The sequence below is a fragment of the Lycium ferocissimum genome, unplaced genomic scaffold (assembly GCF_029784015.1).
Source record: "Lycium ferocissimum isolate CSIRO_LF1 unplaced genomic scaffold, AGI_CSIRO_Lferr_CH_V1 ctg7676, whole genome shotgun sequence".
Lineage (NCBI taxonomy): Eukaryota > Viridiplantae > Streptophyta > Magnoliopsida > Solanales > Solanaceae > Lycium > Lycium ferocissimum.
The window spans coordinates 26,156-27,108 of NW_026726895.1; the positions used below are offsets into that span (position 1 = coordinate 26,156).

At 39.7% G+C, this 953-nt stretch overlaps 1 pseudogene; it reads left to right on the plus strand.

Moving 5' to 3' along the window:
- The first annotated feature begins 333 nt into the window (after positions 1-333).
- LOC132045704 (5S ribosomal RNA) lies at positions 334-450 on the plus strand (annotated as a pseudogene).
- The last annotated feature ends 503 nt before the right edge of the window (positions 451-953 follow it).

A 953-nucleotide genomic window follows, 5' to 3' on the forward strand; every position in this document is an offset into this window, starting at 1 on the left:
TGTTAAAATTTCCTATGTGTGTGCAACTACCGCAGGTAGCTTGATAACGACGAGCGGGAATTCTAAAGGCGACCCATAACCAAAGTATTTATGAGTAGCTATGATTTAGATGTTTTCGTCACCATCAGGAATTTTGAAATTAAGAATGAAAGGTAGTTATGTATGCGGATTGGTGGTTATTATTGGGAGTTCTAAAGGTTAAAATAGCATTAATTTAGCCAAAAGAGTAAGGGGTTCTTTTAACCTAAAAGAAGAGGCATCACAGAATTTTATTGGGACCCATTAGGATTTCAACTATTTTTAGATCATATGATAATGGTCACGCAGCAGGGTGGATGCGATCGTACCAGCACTAACGCACTGGATCCCATCAGGACTCCGAAGTTAAGCGTGCTTGGGCGAGAGTAGTACTAGGATGAGTGACCCTCTAGGAAGTGTACTAAGAGTTCTACAAGTTCGGACATAAGATAAGGATGAGGGAATAGAATAGCTTGAGGGAAATTAGAAGCATGTGAAACTCACGGTTGGAAACTCCAGATGATTGTGAGAGATAAGACGGATCGGCTTGGCAAAGAGAGAAAAGACGTATCACAGCTACAGCACTAGGACAAGTTTAATATAGTATTGGGATATTTTGTAAGTAAGGTGTTAGGAGAGGTATATACGACATTTTATGTGTTGTCAATCAATATGTGTGCCTGGTAGTCGATATTGTGATACATTAAAGATACTGACTGAACAAGGTACTGAAGTTCAAGTGGTGAGTGCTACAGGACAAGATAATGTGATTTTCTTTAAAGAGTTTGAGATGGATCGTCCTAATGTAATAACACCAAGGAAAAGTAGGGAATGAGTAAGTAACGAGGGCAAGTAGAGCTTCCAAGAGAGCTTAGGATGACAGTCGAGGCAAATGACTATTTGGACAAAATTTGCAACTAGGCACGTGAAAGGAA